Source organism: Pogona vitticeps, chromosome 1, assembly GCF_051106095.1.
Source record: "Pogona vitticeps strain Pit_001003342236 chromosome 1, PviZW2.1, whole genome shotgun sequence".
NCBI lineage: Eukaryota > Metazoa > Chordata > Lepidosauria > Squamata > Agamidae > Pogona > Pogona vitticeps.
This window is the reverse complement of record NC_135783.1, coordinates 3,392,413-3,412,064: the sequence shown is the minus strand read 5'-3', so window position 1 is coordinate 3,412,064 and position 19,652 is coordinate 3,392,413. Positions and strand designations below refer to the sequence as shown.

At 47.8% G+C, this 19,652-nt stretch overlaps 1 protein-coding gene across 1 annotated transcript in view; it reads right to left on the bottom strand.

Moving 5' to 3' along the window:
• Window positions 1-8,735, bottom strand: part of LOC110070705 (uncharacterized) — a 38,540-nt gene extending 29,805 nt beyond the window's left edge. Inside the window, exon 1 of the mRNA XM_078381529.1 lies at window positions 5,303-8,735. The gene's annotated coding sequence lies outside the window, so the exon portion shown is untranslated. The remainder of the gene's footprint in view (window positions 1-5,302) is intronic.
• Between the last annotated feature and the right edge of the window lie 10,917 nt (window positions 8,736-19,652).

Sequence of the window (19,652 nt, the reverse complement as noted above, 5' to 3'; positions counted from 1 at the left end):
AAATGCAAGATAGGGTTACCTAAAGTGGAGTATTTGGGTTATAAAGTGGGACAAGGGGAGATTCAACCCCAGGAAGAGAAGGTGACCAAAATATCTAGATGGTATAGACCTATGACTAAAAAAGAGGTTCAGCAATTTCTGGGTTTAGTTGGGTACTACCGGCAGTTTGTGCCTAACTTCGCTTCCATAGCAGCCCCTTCAACCGACTTGACCAGAAGGAAGGCCCCGGTGAAAGTAAAATGGGGTCCTCCCCAAGAAGAGGCCTTTAAATTACTGAAGGAGATCATCTGTGAGTTGCCCACTAGGTTTGCACCTGATTTTAGTATCCCCTTTACTCTCTTCACGGACGCTTCTGACCGGGGCCTTGGAGCAGTTCTATCTCAGGTCAAGGAGAGGATCGAATATCCAATTTTATATCTAAGTCGTAAACTGTCTCCCCGAGAGCAGAAATATGCCATCATCGAAAGAGAAGCATTAGCCATAAAATGGGCTACCCATAAGCTTAAATATTATTTACTGGGGGCCCCCTTTGACCTGATTACCGATCATGCACCCCTACAATGGTTAGAGAGGATGAAGGAAACCAATCCTAGGTTGACCAGGTGGTACTTGGCTTTACAACCCTTCTCGTTTCAAGTAAAGTATAGGAAAGGGAAAGAGCATACTAATGTTGACTATTTTTCTCGGCAGGGTCCGTGGGCGCGCAGCGAGGAAGAGCGGACGGCACTCTTGGAGGGGGGGATGTGTAATACCCGAGCCCCAGGTCGCGAGGTGATGTTAGGAGTGCCATCTCGCCCTAAGGCAACAACGAGTACCCAAACCGCTCCCCGACCGTTCCCTCCACGCATGCTCCATCAGGCCGTGGATACTGAGGATCTAACCCGGGAGCTGAAAGGGTTAAGTGTAGCCACCCAGACTCCTGCAGTTTGGGCGGGTAAAGGGAGGAAGGAGTCAGGAGAGGGACAGAGGTGAAGGCGGATGGGAATGGGTTTCGATCCAAGATCCCTGGACGGGAAAATGGGAGACAGTACGCCTCTCCCACAAAGAGGCTGAGGAGAAGAGAAGGAGGGAAATGACCATACGACCCTCTTACTGGGGAGAAAGAGAAACCCGTGAGTGGCGTCGGAAGTTAGCAGAGGAAAAGAGACGGGTATAGAGAGAGAGAGAGGAAAAGCGACAATGGCTTTTGGAGGAGCTGAGGAAACTGGGTGGCTACCCGGACCCTGGGGCTACAACGAAGGGGGAGGATCACGTACCCTGGGGATACACAGGGCACGAGGAAACAACCCCACTTCTGACGAGGGAAGAAGACGACCTCGTACCTGAAGACACCTTACCAAGACCAACCGGTCTAGGGGTGACGAGGACAAGTAACCCTTTGTTGAAGATTGGACACCCCTGAGAGGACCATTGTTCGACCAGGAGAAGTTTTGTTCGAACTTGATTGATGCTTCTATACCCTTACCCCCTTTAATAAATGAAGACAAATTGTTTGGTTTAAAAGAGTCTCCGAATTTATTTGGTTCGGGGGAGGTGAAGAAAAGCGAACCCTCACACAAGGTAAAGGCTGCTAGAAGATCTTACTTCGCTGACCGGATAAGCGAAGCTTTTAATCAGCAGGTGGAACTTTTCCGTATAGTTCGCAATCTATCTGGAATTGGTCTGGGTGAAGGGCCTCCCGCTAGCATCTCGCCTGACCAATTTGCAGCGTTTTTAAAATCTAAAGTGGAGGCCATCCACCGTGATCTCACTCCTTTTTCAAATACAATGGATCGAGCTGAGATGTCCAGCGCTCCGCCTTGCCGGGTAATTCTCTATTCCTTTCAGCCTGTGACACCAAATTTGGTGGACAAGGCGCTTGATCGCTGCCGGGCCTCCACCTCTTCTCTCAGCCCTTGCCCGGCCTGGCTAATCAAAGCAGCCAGGCCGGTAACAACTGAATGGGCCACTGCAATAATTAATGGGTCTCTCCAGGAGGGCAAGGTACCCCTTGCCCTCAAGGAGACACTCATTAGGCCCATTAGGAAGAAACCAAACTTGGCGACGGACGACATCAGAAATTATAGGCCCGTCGCCAATGTTTCTTTCCTTAGCAAGGTGGTTGAGAGGGTGGTGGCAGATCAGCTTCAGGCGCTCTTGGACGAAACCAATGCTCTGGACCCATTCCAGGTGGGCTTCAGGCCGCACTACGGCACAGAAACGGCACTGGTCGCACTGATGGATGACCTGTTGAGGGAGGCCGATAGGGGTAATATATCCCTGTTGGTCCTCCTTGACATCTCAGCGGCCTTTGATACCATTGACCACGGTATCCTCCTGGGGAGGCTCTCTGAGTTAGGGATAGGTGGCCTAGCGCTTGCTTGGCTCCGATCCTTCTTGGAGGACCGCCCCCAGAGAGTACAGCTTGGGGAGAGGGTCTCGACCCCGTGGTGCCTCAATTGTGGGGTTCCACAGGGGTCGATCATTTCTCCAATGCTGTTTAACATCTACATGAGGCTGCTGGGGGGGGGTCATCAGGGGTGTGGAGCCTCGTGTCACCAGTATGCTGATGACACACAGCTCTATATCTCCTACTCATCTTCCTCAGTGGATGCTGTTCTGTCCCTTCAGCGCTGCCTGGAGACTGTACTGGAATGGATGCAGTCGAATGGGTTGAGGCTGAACCCGAACAAGACGGAAGTCTTGAGAGTGGGTGGCCCTTCTATAAGTGGTATACGCACCTCCCTTTTTTGGGGGGGGGACGAACCACACTGCAAAGAGTGAGGTCCGCAGCTTGGGGATACATCTGGACCGGTGCTTACCATGGAAACCCAGGTGGCGTCCGTGGTCCGTTCTGCCTATTTTCATCTATGGCGGATTGCCCAGCTGCGGCCATATCTTGATCGGGGGGCCCTCACTACTCTAGTCCACACGCTCGTAATCTCGAGACTAGACCATTGTAACGCACTCTACATGGGGCTGCCTTTGAGGCTCATGCGGAAACTTCAGGTGGTCCAGAATGCGGCAGCCAGGCTACTGAGTGGGTTGAGAAAACACCAACACATCTCCCCCACCCTGGCTGCTTTGCACTAGTTGCCCATCCGTTTCCGCGTCGACTTCAAAGTGCTAATGATTACTTATAAAGCCTTAAACCAGGGGTTTTAAACTCAATTTACCTGGGGGCCGCTGGAGGCAGAGTCTGGGTGAGGCTGGGCTTCGGGGGGGCGGGCAAGGCGAGGGCCACAAACTATCATCTAGGGGGCTGCAAATGGCCCCCGGGCTACATGTTTGAGACCCCTGCGGCCTAAACGGTTTGGGACCTCAATATTTGGCAGACCGTCTTCTCCCACCCGGATCTACCCGGATCACCCGTCATTGCCAGCAGGGATGGCTGAGGGGCCTGACGCTGAGAGAGGCTCGGAAGGAAAAAACTAGAAACCGGGCCTTCTCGGCAGTTGCCCCTCGGCTGTGGAATGCCCTTCCAACAGAAATTCGCCTGGCACCCTCGCTGGGTGTTTTTAAAAGACTGTTAAAAACTTGGCTATTTAGGCAGGTCTTCCCTCCAGTCAGCTAACTCTTTTCATTTCTTTTTTCTTATCTTATCCCAACCTAGTATCATTTCTTAAATTAATTGTTTTAATTAATATAGAAATTGTATTTTATGACTATATATATATATATTTATATACATCTATTTTATGTTGTAAGCCGCCCCGAGTAGACATGGTCTAGATGGGCGGGGTATAAATTTAATAAATAAATAAATAATAAATAAATAAATATTCCCTGATCTGCCTTTCGATTGATCAGGAGCACCTCTGCCTTGTCTGGATTAAGTTTCAGTTTAACCCTCATCCAGACCATTCCTGACACCAGACACTGATCTAGAACTCATACAGCTTCCTCGGATCTAGATTTCAAGGAGAGCTAGAGTGACAGAGTCATCACATTTGGTAATGGATTAAAAAACCCTTGGCTGATATTTAATGGACATCAATCAGACATCAGAAATGACAATACATAGAAACCTGTCTCAAATCACTGCGATCTTCCAGGACAATATCTTCACAAAATATGAAATTTGCTATTCTGGAGAAGAAAAACTACGTAACAAGAATTGAGAGGGAAACAGCAGAGATAAAACATATACACATGCTAGACGCCGATATCAATGGATTAAAAATCAGCTATGTTTTCTTAAGTAATTACCAATTTTTATTTATTTATTTAATTGTGAAATCACTACTTGGGGAAGTTTACAAAATATAGATATATCATGCAATGTACTACTTATGTTGTTATTTACTGTTATTTTCCTTTGCAACTGCCATTAAAAGACAGTAACAATAAGTGTGCAAATGCTAAAAAGGAACAAACAAATGCCACTCTGAGATATGGTAAACACAAAGATTACTAAAGACCCAGCCAGAGCAGTAACGCACAACAATTCATCTAAAAATTACTCATGTTGCCTGTAAACATGAGTAATTTTTACTCATGTAGGGAATCACACTGGCAGGGTCATTGAGGGAAGGCTTGCCTGAAGAGGAAGGTCCACGCCTGCTTGTGGAAGGACAGCAAAGAGGGGCCCAGCCGGGTCTCCAGTGGGAGGGAGTTCCAAAGTCTCTGGGAGCAACAAGACGAGAAGGCTCTCTCTCCCGGGTCTCACTTGGGAGGGAGGAAGGAGCAAGAGGAAAGCATCCTCTGATGATCTTAACACCTGAGAAAGCTCATCTTGGGAGACAGCTTGGACCCAGGCTGTTTAGGGTTTTATAGGTTAAAGCCAGCACTTTGAGTCCTGCCTGGAAGCCGATTAGTTACATATGATTCCTGTAACCAGCCCCAGTCAGCCCTCTGGGACCACAGGGAACTTTGGAAGAAATTGGAAGGTGGTCACTGTTTTTTTTTTTTACAGGCCTCATCATTTAATTATTATAAAATAATATTTAAATTTTAACAATATTTTTTTAAAATATTATCTTTTACGAATAACGTAAGTTAAATTTTATTCCAAAAAGGCAAATATCATTTTAAAACCGAGAATGAAGCGTAAGAGGATAAGAGAAGGAAGCTCTAACAGAATCAATTGGATGCAAAAGACGCCGGAGGGAGAGACGAAAGCGTTTGTTGCCTTCAGGCTTAGCACTAACCGAGACAAGGACCGTGACCGGCAGGGCGGAGGGACCAGATGAGGCAGCCCACGCTCACCAGAGGAAAGCAGAGGAGCCCCCAAAAATGCACATAATGCAGTGCTAAAGGCAGCCGAAGTGAAAGATTTTAAAGTGTTTCAATTACAATGGTAAGAATATAAAAATGTACATACCTTTCTGTATTTTTAAACTCTATTGTAAACTGCTTTGGGTCTCAACACCAGAGACTGTCTTGCTTTGTTTTCACCTGACTCTTGATCCTGAAACTAACTTTCGGTTCCTTTCACCACATCTTCCCGGAAACCAAGACAATGAGAAAAAGAAATGAAAAAGAAACCAGAGTGTCGCAACAGATGTCAGCTGGATTGAAAAAATGACAATTTATATAATCTCAGAACAAGGATAAATAAGATCTCGTGGCAGGAGATCCTAGCAAGAAAAGGAGCCCACGAAGGGTGGCAGCTTCTAAAAGAAGAAATTCTAAAGGCACAACTACAAACCATTCCAACAAGAAAAAAAAGGGGGGGGAGACAGCAAAAAAGACCAGCGTGGCTTCACAAAAAGCTCAGGGAGGACCTAAAAACCAAAAATGACATGTACAGGAAGTGGAAAGAAGTCCAGGCCAACAGGGATGAGTACAGACAAGTGGCAAGGAAATGCAAGGATAGCATTAGGAGGTCAAAAGCTGAGAATGAGCTGAGGTTAGATAGGGACACTAAAAGCAACAAAAGAGTTGGGTCAAAGTCACGTTGGTAGCTTCGATGACACTGTCCAGCCATCTCATCCTCTGTTATCCCCTTCTCCTCTTGCCCTCCTCTTGCCCTAACATCAGGGTCTTTTCCAGGGAGTCTTCTCTTCTCATGAGATGGCCAAAGTATTGGAGCCTCAGCTTCAGGATCTGTCCTTCCAGTGAACACTCAGGGTTGATTTCCTTCAGAATGGATAGGTTTGTTCTCTTTGCAGTCCAGGGGACTCTAAGAGTCTCCTCCAGCACCACAATTCAAAAGCATCAATTCTTTGGCAGTCAGCCTTCTTTAGGGTCCAGCTGTCACTTCTGTACATTGCTATTGGAAAACCCATAGCTTTGACTATTCAGACCTTTGTTGGCAAGGTGATGTCTCTGCTTTTTAAGATGCTATCGAGGTTTGTCATTGCTTTCCTCCCAAGAAGCAGGCGTCTTTTAATTTCATGGCTGCTGTCACCATCTGTAGTTATCATGGAGCCCAGGAAAGTTAAATCTGTCACTGCCTCCATATCTTTCCCTTCTATTTGCCAGGAGGTGATGGGACCAGTGGCCATGATCTTAGTTTTTCTTTATGCTGAGCTTCAGACTGTTGTGTTTTTTTTTTTTTGCACTCTCCTCTTTCACCCTCATTACAAGGTTCTTTAATTCCTCCTCTCTTTCTGCCATCAGAGTGGTCTCATCTGCATATCTGAGATTGTTGATATTTCTGCCAGCAATGTTAATTCCGGCTTGGGATTCCTCCAGTCTGGCCTTTCGCATGATGTATTCTGAATATAAGTTAAATAAGTTGGGGGACAATATACAGCCTTGTCGTACTCCTTTCCCAATTTTGAACCAATCTGTTGTTCCATATCCAGTTCTAACTCTTGCTTCCTGTCCCACATATCGGTTTCTCAGGAGATAGATGAGGTGTTCAGGCACTCCCATTTCTTTAAGGACTTGCCATAGTTTGCTGTGGTCCACACAGTCAAAGGCTTTTGCGTACTCAATGAAGCAGAAGTAAATGTTTTTTTGGATCTCTCTGGCTTTCTCCATAATCCAGCGCATGTTAGCAATTTGGTCCCTAGTTCTTCTGCCCCTTCGAAATCCAGCTTGGACTTCTGAGAGTTCTTGGTCCACATACTGCTGAAGCCTACCTTGTAGGATTTTGAGCATAACCTTGCTAGCGTGGGAAATGTGTGCAATTGTATGGTAGTTCGAGCATTCTTTGGCATTGCCTTTCCTTGGGATTGGGATGTAGACTGATCTTTTCCAGTCCTCTGGCCACTGTTGCGTTTTCCAAACTTGCTGGCATATTGAGTGTAGCACCTTAACAGTGTCACCTTTTAATATTTTAAATAGTTCCACTGGAATGCCATCACCTCCACTGGCTTTGTTGTTAGACAAGCTTTCTAAGGCCCATTTGACTTCACTCTCCATGATGTCTGGCTCAAGGTCATCAACCACATTATCTGGGTTGTCCGGGATATCCAAATCTTTCTGGTATTATTCCTCTGTGTATTCTTGCCACCTCTTCTTGATGTCTTCTGCTTCTGTTAGGTCCCTCCCATTTTTGTCCTTTAACATGTCCAACTTTATACAAAATTTTCTTGAACAGATTTCTGTATTTTCCTTTTCTATTATTTTCCTCTATTTCTTTGCATTGTTCATTTAAAAAGGCCCTCTTGTCTCTCCTTGCTATTCTTTGGAAGTCTGCATTCAACTTTCTGTAACTTTCCCTATCTCCCTTGCATTTTGTTTCCCTTCTCTTCTCTGCTATTTGTAAGGCTTCCTTGGACAGCCACTTTGCTTTCTTGCATTTCCTTTTCTTTGGGATGGTTTTTGTTGCTGCCTCCTGTACAATGTTACGAGGTTAGCTAGGGACACACAAATCAATTAAAAGGTATGTGACTCACAAAAGACATGGTGGCATAGCTCCACAATGGAGATAGAAAAATGATAGCAGAGGATATTTTATTTAATGATTAATGGGTCCTTCTGTAACTGGGAGAAGGTCGCTAGTGGGGAATCCCAAGGCTCAGTCCTGGGCCCAGTGTCCTTCAATATTTGTATTAAAGACCTGAATGAGAGAGTGCAGGGAATGCTTGTCAAATTTGCAAATGACACCAAATGGACTAGAAGACAGAAAAAAAAAATTCAAAATGACCCTGATAGGGTGGAGCACTGGGCTGAAAGCAACAGAATGAAATTCAACAGGGATAACTGCAAAGTCCTGCACCTCGGGAAGAAGAAAGCAATTGCACAATTACAAGATGGGGGATACCTGGCTCAGCAAAATTATGAGCGAGAAGGATCTTGGAATTGTCGTAGAGGAGCAAATGCCAAAGAGGAAGGAATGCTTTGTAAGGAAGATTCAACATGCCTTAGAGAAAAGCTGCTCCATGCATGAGTTTGATTGGGTTCACTCTAGCTGTTCCTCTTTTTCTACAGGAGTAGAAACTGGAGCGTCAGATGTGCGCCAGATATCCAGAGGACCTCACTCGGAGGCTTCCTTCCAGGAAAAGCCATCGCCTGCCTTCCCCTCTGTGCAGCTGCCCAGCCCAGCCCAGCCCAGCCCTTTCCTGCCTATGAGTTTGCCCGAGCCCCACAGAATGCTCTCTCCCAGCCACGTCCCTCTCTAACCCTGGGGTCTAAGGCTTCCTTCTCCCTCATTCTCCTGAGGGATGTGGAGGTGCTGGTGGCACTTCAGCAGCTGTGTGGGACCAGTCAGAGTGGGAGGAGCAGCCCCCGGTGTCACATCCCACTGGACAACAGTAATGCACCCTTTGTGGTGGTGCTGCCTCTGGAAAGCCTCTGGAAACTTCAGCGGGTCCAAAACACAGCAGGAAAATTGCTGCCTGGGGGAGTCACGTAATTCCCCCCCCATGACAGCTGCTCCACTGGCTGCCAATCCGTTTCTGGGCACCATTCAACTTGTTGGTTTTGACCCATAAAGTCCTACTTGACTTTGGTCCAAGCTATCTCAAGGACTGCACCTGCCTTTATGAGCCCACCCGGGTGTTAATGGTGTAAAAGTGCTCCGTAGTTCAGTTTTTCCTGCGGCAGGTCTGGTTTTATTGATACCGAAGAGAGGGGGGAAAGACGCCCATGCCCACAAAGCAGTAAAGCTAAGAGTCTGGTTAATGACCAATGTTCTGCTCAGGACAGGAAGGCATTGGGAAAGCTTTCCAAAGAAATGTAATTTCTAAGGCATCTTTTGTTTAATCATGGTCAAAGAACTATTTGTCAAAGAAATATTTGTTCTTTGATATTCATTTATTTATAGCATAAGGTCATTAACTATAGTAGGCATACAACATGTGCTGATAAAATCAAGGTGCAACCACACAGGAGTAGTAATACTACCTAGCATTCATCAAAATCACTTTTGACAGGTGCGCCGCCCCTGTGAGGTGGGACAAATGGTCAAGAATTGACCTGGGGCCCTCCTCCCGGGTTGGCACAGCTTTAGGGTGATGTAGGGGTTTGTTGAGGCAACCGTGGGCCTATAGGAGGGGTTAATAGATGCCAGGGTCCCCCGTGACCAGAGCACGGCCTCAGGATTGGCCCCTGAAGTAGGGTTGCCGGATGTCAGGCAAAAGGAGGACATGTCCTCCTTTTTAGCCTAATGTCCTCCGTCAGGCAGGCAAAGATAAAAACCTTTAAAATGTCAGGCTTTTGTACATTTTATGTTATAATTTTGGATGGGATGGGGAGATGTGGAAGGACCCCCTTCCCCCTGGCTTTCTTTCCCGACCCCACCTGCCCGCCCACCCCCGGTATTTCGAAAAAAAAGCCTCCATTGAATTTATTTTTATTTTTTGGCATGACTGTTTCTTGGTCGGTTCACTAAGAGACATTTATTGGCAGCTATTGTAATAAAATTGTATTGATTGTGGGGTTTAATCTGGAATGATTCAAATGAAACATTCAATAGGTCCTCCTTTGTCCTCCTTTTTGTCTTTCCACGTCCTCCTTTTGGTACCCGTGTCTCTGGCAACCCTACCCCGAAGTGATGTGTCACCCCCTGCAGCCTTGTAGGCCAATGGGGAGAGGTTGGAGGGGGTTGGCTAGAAAAAGGCTGGCTGTAAGGCTTGACTTGGGATGCCCTTAGGCCGTCTGGGCCTGAAATGCCACAGCTGTTGCTGAAACGCCACTGCAGTGATTTTGGGGGCCTTCTGTGTGTGCTTGCCGTTCTTTGCAGAGACCGGTGCGGCTTGGAAAAGATGGAGGACAAGGAAAACCAGCTCTCCAGGACAAGCCAAAATGCCTGAGTGAAAGCCAAAAGGCGCTTGCACCCCGAGGTTACTACTATGGGCCTGTGGGTTTCTCCAAGCCCCTGTGCCCCTTAAAACCCTCTGCAAGTCTCAGGGTGTCAGGAGTGCAGTCGAAGATCTGGAATGGTCGATTATGGAGCTGATCGCTGTTTCATTGACACGGCCTTTGTGAAACAGCACCGGATCCCGGGACAGGATAAAGAGACCCCGACCCTAGTTGAGTCCATAGACGGGCGTCTCCTCCGCTCCAGCCCAGTGACCCAGGAAACCCATCCGGTCATTCTCCAGGTCCAACACCATCAGGAGCAACTGCAATTCAACCTTGCACGCATGCCCCGTTTCCCACTTATTCTGGGACTTTCTTGGCTCCCAACACATAACCCCCTAAGTTCCCAACCTTTGTTACTCGGATGTTTTTGAACTGCAACTCCCAGAAACCCCAGCCAGCACAGTTGGTGGTGAAGGCTTCTGGGAGTTGCAGTCCACAACTCCTGAGTAAGCCAAGGTTGAGAACCAGTGCATGGACTGGACACAAGGGGAGTTGCGTTTCAGGGACCTGTGCCCACATCTGGGTCCACCGGCTACCTTGGCTGCAGCAGGGACAACAGACAGTCTCATGATACCCTTGGGATAGAAGGACTTTGCTGATGTCTTTGGGGAGAAGGGGGCTGACCAGCTACCCCCACACTGACCCTGCTATCAATTTGGTGCCTGGGGCACCCCTTCCTGTGGCGCGGATCTACCCCATGTCAGAACCAGAACTTGCAGCCTTGCGGGCCTTTCTTGATAAAATTCTGAAACGACGATTCATCCGGCCGTCTACGTCGCCCCTGTCTGCACCTGTTATCTTTGTTAAAAAGAAGGGCGGAGAGCTCCGCCCCTGCAATGATTACTGGGCCTTGAATAAAATAACCATTAGAGACCGCTACCCTCTGCCGTTGATTGGCAAACTTTTGGATTACCTTAAGGGGGCAGGTATTTATACCAAGTTGGTTCTTTGTGGCGCCTATAATTTGGTGCAAATCCATGCTGGCGACGAGTGGAAGACGGCCTTCAGAACTCGTTATGGCCAGCATGAATACTTAGTCATGCCTTTCGGTTTAACTAATGCTCCGGCAGTGTTCCAGCGGTTCATGGACGTCATCTTTCGGGACATGCTTGATCGCTTTGTAATCATCTACCTGGATGACATTTTGATTTACTCTCGAGACCCCGCTCGGCACACGGAACACGTTCGCCAGGTTTTACAATGATTACGAGACCACCGACTCTACGCCAAGCTGGAAAAGTGTGAATTCAAGAAGTCCAGTTCCTAGGTCACGTAGTATCTCCCCGAGGTATCCAGATGGACCCAAAGAAAATAGAGTTGGTTTTGACCTGCCAGAAACCCTGAAACCGTAAGGATGTACAGCGGTTTCTCGGCTTCGCAAATTATTACCACCAGTTCATGCCAGCTTACGTGGACATAACCATGCCGCTTACCCTCCTCCTCCAGCCCAAAAAGCCATTTCTTTGGACTCCGGAGGCAGACCATGCCTTCACAACACTAAAAGCCCGCTTTACCACCAAGCCCATTCTACGCTATCCGGATCCCCAACTACCGTTTATTGTGGAGACGGATGCCTCCAGTGTCACCCTGGGTGCAATACTGTCCCAGCGGGAGCACCCCTCATAGCCATTGCAGCCCTGCACGTTCTACTCCCAGCAGTTCACACCCCCAGAATGCAACTACACCATCTGGGAAGCAGGAACTCTTGGCCATAAAAACCGCTTTCGAGGTCTGGAGGCATTACCTCGAAGGGGCCTGTCACCCTGTCCAGGTTTTGATGGACCACCAGAATCTGGAACACTTGCAGATTCTGCCCAACGCCTTAATCAATGTCCAGTGGAGTCTCTTCTTCTCCCGGTTTGACTTCCGTATTACCTACATCCCACATACTCAGAATCCTTGTCCCACAAACCAGAATACGCTGTTCCAACCTCTGAAGAGTCTCCGATTACACCTATCCTATCCCCTTCAGTTTTTGCAGCCACGACAACTTGCTCATCCCTGGCTGAAGAAATTCAAGCCAGCCGAGCTCAAGATCCCGGGCCAAGCAACTTTTGCAGGAACTCCAAGAGGGCTCTGCCAGGGTCTCCTATTACATCGTGGACTCTTGTACGTTCCTCCAGGGCCCCTCCGAACCAATGTGCTCTATCTGATCCATGATTCCCCTCCTGCAGGACACTTTGGTCGGTACAAAACTCTGCACTTACTCACATGGGAATTCTGGTGGCCCCGGGTTCGAGCTGATGTTGCCCGTTGTGTTGATTCCTGTGAAGTTTGTTGTCGAGCCAAGGATGAACCAGCCAAACCTCCAGGTCTGCTACAGCCATTACCCATACTGTACTGGCTGGCCCTTGGGACACAGTATCCCTGGACTTCATCACGGATCTCCCACGATCACAAGGGTATACCTGTGTTCTAGTAACAGTGGACCTGTTCACCAAGATGGCTCATTTTGTCCCGTGTTCCAAGCCTCCCACAGCTCCCGAAACAGCCCAGCTCTACCTTCACCATGTTTTCCGTCTACACGAGCTCCTGACACACTTAATTTCTGATCGTGGTACCCAATTTACTTCCCGGTTCTGGCAAGCCTTACACACCAGTTTGGGTGCCCAAGTGCACTTGTCATTGGCGTATCATCCCCGTCTAGTGTGGCTGAGGAGGCCAATTCGAGAGTGACCATCCCTTCCACACTGAAGACAAATCCACTCTGTCCCCTGTCCAGTTCCCTTGTTTTGCTGCTTTTGTGACTTCTTCTTTGCCTCGGCCTGCTGGACAAGGGTTTCTTCAAATTGGGAGAGGCCGTGATGCACCGCCTGCCTCCAGGCTGAATGCTCAGATGTCAGGGTTTCCCATCTGTTGAAATCCATTTCCAAGGGCTTCAGATCCCACTTGGAGATCTCCTTGGATCGCAGCTGGGGTCTTTCTCTGGGGCACATTCCCTGCACTCATTCTCCATACAGGAGATCCTTTGGAATCCAACCATCAGCCATTCTCACGACATGCCCGAGCCAACATAGACGTTGCTGAAATTCCAGCTCTATCTAGGACTACTCTATTTGGAACTTTGTCCTGCCAGGTGATACCAAAAATGCCCACAATCGCACTCAAGCTCATCATCCTCATCATCATCCTACATCAGGGTGCAGGCCAGCTTTCTTGTGTTTTTCGGCTTCTGCTTTGGCTTTGCGGTAAATACAACTAGGTCTTCTGCAGACCTGCATTTTCTTCTTAGATTTTCTGGGTAATAGCCCCTGTATAACTGAAAGGCCCATTTATTTGTACCCTCAGAAATGGAAAATGGGGCATTTTTAAGGATTGTGTACCAGCTCTGAGGATACTGTATCTTGGCTAGACCAACTGTTACATAACAGCACTGATGTTACCTGTCTGTCATGGGTTTGGAGGGAAAGTTCCATCCTATGGGGAGTGGAAGGCGGGACATCAGGAGGAGGGGCTGTACTGTATAAATATGTGATGCCTGTGTGGTGAAGAGTAGATGCTGAGACAGACTGTGAGACACTGGGAGGGACGAAGCAGCAGCTGGGGAAGAAGAAGCTGTTGTGGGAGTCTGTGTGTCTGACAGGGTACTACTGTGTGTCAGAGTACCAACCTGAAAGGTTCAGGGGTCTGTTGGTTAGCCAGAACTGATGGGTTCAGGGTCTGTGCTTTAAGTTAAAGGTTCTAGGTGAACCAAACTGTATGCTGGTGTGTGTGAAAATAAGCCACGTTACTTTATTTTATTCACCTGATTGCTTATTTTTCCCTGTGTGTATTTAAAATAAACTTTATTCTTTTTGTTGTTTAAAAATCCATCCCTGGTCTGTGTGACTTATTATAGGGAATGGTTGGTGGCAGCTTAGTGTAACTGTGTGATAGATCCCAGTAGGTCTGGGTTTGTCACATTGATTGGTGTCCAGCGTGTGGGATACGACTGGTCCAGTTGTCCAGTGGTCCAGCAAAGCCTTGGCAGGTGTGCCCAGAGCAAGGGGGGTCCAGTCAGGGACAGTCTGAGGCGCGTAGGTAATCTTCTAGGTGTACCTCACGGGGAGGTGCGCTAGTAGAAGAACGTGCCAACTGGGGAGACTTAGATTAAGGTGCTCTGAGGCAGCCTGATTTTGGCGGGAAAACGCTGAGGCAAAACTGCGTAGCAACAGCGAGCTAGCTTGCCAGCTGAGAGGCCCAGCAGAGGGGGGTAGGCTCTGACTCGATACTGTTGCAAGTAGTGCTGAAGAACAGCAGCAATCTCTAGGGAGAGCTGGTTCTGAGGCAAGAAGGAAAAAAGTGGTCGTTTTATTTTGAGGCTTGACTTTTTAAAGCCGCCTGTTCTGAGGGGGGATTATGCCCTTGACTCGAAGCAAGATAGCAGACATGAGTGAAGTGAAAGACCCCCAGATTGACCAAGGTTCTGAGGATGAATTTGGCTCAGTGCAAGGTGACAGCACCGGAGAGCAAGACCCAGAACTCAGAAAAATACTCATAGCCCAACAGCATGAACTGAGGGTGAGGGAAATGGAGGAAAGGGAAAGAGAGAAACAGCGGCAATTTGAATTAGAGAGAGAGAGAATGGCGTTTGAATTAAAGAGATTGGAACTGATGAACCAGAACAATAATAATAATAGGGATTCTGAGGGGGGCCAACTGTCTAAGGCTGACCTGAAGAAATTCCCTGTGTACCACAAGGGAGATTGTCCCGAGGTGTTCTTTTCCTTAGTGGAAAGAGCGTTTGTGGACTTCTCAGTGAGGGAAACTGAGAAGATGACCATCATGCGGTCTTTAATCAGTGGTAGCCTGGCTGAGGTTTATGCCGAGATGCCTGAGGAACGGATGAAAGATTTCGCAGAGTTTAAAAAACTGGTGTTTGCAAGACATGGGATAAATGCAGAGCAGCTGAGACAAAGGTTCAGGTCCCTCACCAAGAAGCCAGAACAGACTTTTACCCAAGTGGGGGCCCAATTGGTGAGGCTGCTTGAGAAATGGCTATCTCAGGAGGGAACAGAGACCTATGAGCAGCTTAAAGACTTGATAGCACTGGAACAGTTCTATTCAGTCCTGCATGGGGAATTGAAATTCCAGGTGAGGGAAAGGAAACCAAAATCTGTGGCAGCAGCCGCAGAGATCGCGGATTTTATTTCCCAAATAAGAAAGCCCTTGGGTGAGGGGAAATATGTAGGTAAACCCAAAGAAACCTACAGCAAGTACTCTCAGGGACCAGGGAAAAGCCAGCAAGGGGGAGGGGCCCATGGTGAAGGGAAGCCCTCAGGCATGAAACCAAGCCCTCAGAATTTGGAGGGAAAACCCAAACAAGAGGAGAGAGAATCAAAATACACCAGAAAATGCTATTTCTGTCAGGGAAAGGGTCATCTGATCTCAGAGTGTGAGAAATTGAAGCAGCTAAAAGGAATGGTGCCTCAGAATTCTAGTGGGACCAAGCCAAAAGCTGTGTTCTGTGTCCAGAAAGAGCAAGGCTCAGTATCACAGAGGGAGCCTGTTGCCATGACTACTCAGTCTGGAACAGCTACCTCTGCTGATCAGGCTGAGGAAAATGGTCCTCTTATAGAGGTGAAGCGCTGCTTGCTGGTAAAAACAGATTCTCAGTTGTTTGAGACAGCTGGGGTGGACGTAGGAATACTTGACCGTCAGTATAGGGGGCTGCGGGACACTTGTTCCCAGGTAACCCTGTGCCATCCCGATATCATTCCCCGGGAGTTTATAATCCCAAATGAGAGCATAAAGGTAGCAGGTATTGAGGGGCAGGTAATCTCTCTGCCAGTAGCAGAGGTACCTGTCAACTTTCAAGGCTGGAGGGGAGATTGGCGGATAGCGATTTCATCTACTCTGCCAGCAGCCGTGCTCGTGGGAAATGACCTGGCTGAACATGTGAAAAGGGTGCTAGTGATTACACGCTCACAAGCCACCACGGGGACAGTTCAGGGGGGTAATGATGAGCCAGAGGCGGAAGCAGAGGGGAGTTCAGAAGCTGTGGTGGAAACCTTAACCACAGACAGCAGATTTGGACAGGAGCAAAAGGCAGACGCCACTCTCCAAAAGTGTTTTGAACAGGTGACTGACGCCCAGCTAACACCTGAAACCCCAGTGAGATTTCTGGAGAAAAAGGGGATTTTATATAGAGAAACCCTGAGGAACATCTCAAAAGGGGGAGATGGGATCAGAAGTCAACTGGTGGTACCTGAAAAGTATCGCCCCATGATCTTAAAAAGGGGTCACGCTGACATGGTTGCTGCACACTTAGGGGTGAAAGGGCCCCTTGATTTGATCAAGCAAGATTGGGAGCCGATCACCCAGGATGACCCACAAGACGTTGTGTCTTACATAGACACCTTGATGAATGACCTAAGGAGAAATCTAGAGCTGGCAGCAGAAAACCTGCAAGCTCAGAAGGTCAGACAGAAAACATGGTATGACCACAAAGCTAGAGAGAGGCACTTTGACCCAGGGGAGGAAGTGCTTTGGCTTAGGCCCTGCAGAGAGAATAAACTGCAGCTCAAATGGGCAGGACCATATAGGGTCATCTCCAAGATGTCAGACCTGAACTACCTAATAGAGCAGGAGGAGAACCAAGCAAGGAGGGTGGTTCATGTGAATGCCCTAAAACCCTACTACAGAGGGGAACAGAGGGTTTTGTTCGCGATAAAAGCAGCTGAGAGTGAGGAAGCGGAATTACCCTTCTGGGAGGGTAGAGGGGAAGTAAAATACAACCCAGAGGAGGTAAAGATCAGTCCTGCACTCACCCAAGACCAGCAGCAAGAACTAAAAATGCTGCTTAGTAAATATCAGCAGGTGTTTTCCAACAAGCCGGGGATAGTGAAGGGAGTGATGCATCGGATCCACACAGGGGATGCACCCCCGCAGGCAGTATCCCCATACCGAGTAACGGGACCCTATAGGGACAAGGTGCGGAAGGAGCTGGACGAAATGCTGAGGGAGAACATAATCGTCCCCTCTTCTAGTCCTTGGTCCTCTCCGATAGTCCTTGTGGACAAGCCTGATGGGAGCATTAGGTTTTGTGTTGATTACAGGAAGTTAAACCGTGTAACCACTCCTGATGCCTACCCAATGCCCAGGCTAGACAACCTGATTGAAACCATAGGGGGTTGTCGGTTCATCTCATCATTGGACCTGGTAAAGGGATATTGGCAATTAAGAATTGATCCCAGGGATCAAGAAAAAACTGCCTTTTGCAGCCCTTTTGGTCTCTATGAATTTCGAGTCCTGAGCTTTGGTCTCAGAAATGCACCAGCCACATTCCAAAGGCTGATGGACCAGACCTTGGCAGGGCTCAGTGACTTTACAGTGGCCTATATTGACGACATAGGGATCTTCAGTAATACCTGGGAAGATCACCTGATACACCTGGAGTTAGTGCTGCAGAGGTTAAGTGCAGCAGGGCTAACAGTAAAGGCCAGCAAGTGTCAGCTGGGTAGCCCAGAAATAAAATACTTAGGTCACATGGTAGGGGGAGGAATGATAAAACCCCTGGAGGCCAAAATAGAAGCTGTTCGAGATTGGCCTAGACCCACCACCAAGAGAAAAGTCAAATCATTTCTTGGGTTGGTGGGCCACTACAGAAAGTTCATCCCGAGGTTTAGCGAGATTGCGGCTCCGCTGACCGATCTGACGAGGAAGAAGGCTGATGACCGCATCCCGTGGACCAGCGACTGTGAGGCGGCGTTCCAGAGGTTGAAGGAGGCGTTAATCAACTATCCTGTCCTGCGTGCTCCAGACTTCGACCGGGAGTTTATCATCTACACCGACGCGTCTAACAGCGGGGTAGGAGCAGTTCTGTGCCAGGAGGATGAGAATGGTGACCAGCATCCAGTGTCCTACCTGAGTAGGAAACTTCAAAAAGGTGAGAGACATTTGGCAACCGTGGAGAAGGAGTGTTTGGCCATAGTCTACGCGATCCAGAAGGCCAAGCCTTACATCTGGGGAAGACATTTTATTCTGTGTACTGACCATTCACCATTGCAATGGTTAAAGACGATGAAAACCCACAATAGCAAACTTATGAGGTGGGCTTTGAACTTACAGGACTATGACTTTGAAGTGAAGGTGGTCAGAGGGTCAGTGAACTGTGTTGCTGACGCCTTATCAAGAAGACCTGAAGACTGAAGACGGCGAAAGAACATGGACTATATGTATATAATGAAAACAAAAAGTTAAAATGTACCTGGTTTTGAATTTGGTTGGTATTAATAAAGGTAAATTGATGTACTGTATATGGTAAAATGTTTAAATGCATATTTGCTATGGTTAACTTGGAGTGTAAGTATATGTAAGTATTATATGGTATGTATAAATGTTGTTGTGTATTTTATGCAGGTTGTTTTTTTGGTGAAAAGCACTTTTAGCTTTCCCCCTACAAAACAACTTTTAAAGAGGGGAGGTGTTACATAACAGCACTGATGTTACCTGTCTGTCATGGGTTTGGAGGGAAAGTTCCATCCTATGGGGAGTGGAAGGCGGGACATCAGGAGGAGGGGCTGTACTGTATAAATATGTGATGCCTGTGTGGTGAAGAGTAGATGCTGAGACAGACTGTGAGACACTGGGAGGGACGAAGCAGCAGCTGGGGAAGAAGAAGCTGTTGTGGGAGTCTGTGTGTCTGACAGGGTACTACTGTGTGTCAGAGTACCAACCTGAAAGGTTCAGGGGTCTGTTGGTTAGCCAGAACTGATGGGTTCAGGGTCTGTGCTTTAAGTTAAAGGTTCTAGGTGAACCAAACTGTATGCTGGTGTGTGTGAAAATAAGCCACGTTACTTTATTTTATTCACCTGATTGCTTATTTTTCCCTGTGTGTATTTAAAATAAACTTTATTCTTTTTGTTGTTTAAAAATCCATCCCTGGTCTGTGTGACTTATTATAGGGAATGGTTGGTGGCAGCTTAGTGTAACTGTGTGATAGATCCCAGTAGGTCTGGGTTTGTCACACCAACTTCCCAAACCCCATTCAAATCTAAGGGCCTGGGTAACATTGTTGTAAAGCTGACGTGCATTTTTGTATGTTCATGACTTTGTGTACCTTGGCTCAACGATCTCTGATAACCTCTCCCTAGATGTTGAGCTGGATAAACGCATTGGGAAAGCAGCTACCATGTTCTCAAGACTCACAAAGTTTAGCTGGCCAGCGGGGAACCCATAATTGACTCTCCAAGCTTGTTGGCATTTTCTAATTGCAGTTGGCCCAAGAGACATCGCAAGCCAGGGGAAGCAAGAAATCTGTGCCACGGGTCTCTCCACCCCCAGGCCACCCCCTCCCGAAGTGACAACTTCTTCCTGGGGAATCTCCTGGCTGCCCACCTGATGGAGTTTCACTCAGAACCTTTAAGGAGGAGCATCGCTTCCTGGTCCAGTCCAGGACAATCAAACTAGGGAACACCTCCTTAGTCAGAAAGTCCCACAAGGTACCTATAACTATGCTGTGTAAAATACAAAATCCCTGGCAATGAAATATA